Here is a 539-nt window from a genome sequence, read left to right on the forward strand (position 1 = left end):
CAAGCGGAAGCGCTCTAGTTCCGGGCTGAGCCGGAAACGGCGCGCCGGAAGTGGGCGGGGCCGGGTCGGAAAAAGGAAGCGACGGGAAGCTAGAAGGGTCTGTTAGTGCTAGTACGTGGGAACGTCTCGAGAGGCTAGGAGCCGTTTACCAGTTGGTATTTATGTACCCGAACAACGGTCTGTATTTTTACTTCCTATTGTTTCCTTTGTTTTGTAGTGAGGATTTTGAGTCCGAGATTCTTGAAATGTTTCCCCATTCAAAACCGAGGGTTCTTCCATTGTACACGTTGTAAGTTCGCCTTACAATGTGAACTTTTAACATTTAATTCTCTTCCCAGACTAAAGGGATTCACACGACACAGCTTTGTTAAGACGATGTCCCTTTCTTACATAGCTTTGCAAGACCATCATTATCATCTGTCCGGTTCCTGTATCTATCCAGAGCTCTCCATCCTTCCCATTTGAGTATTAGTCTGTTACCATAATACAACCATATCATCGCTTTGGTTCTGTAGGATGCCTTTTTTTAAAAAAAATAT

This window comes from Micromys minutus (assembly GCF_963924665.1).
Source record: "Micromys minutus genome assembly, chromosome: 11".
In the NCBI taxonomy this organism is placed as follows: domain Eukaryota; kingdom Metazoa; phylum Chordata; class Mammalia; order Rodentia; family Muridae; genus Micromys; species Micromys minutus.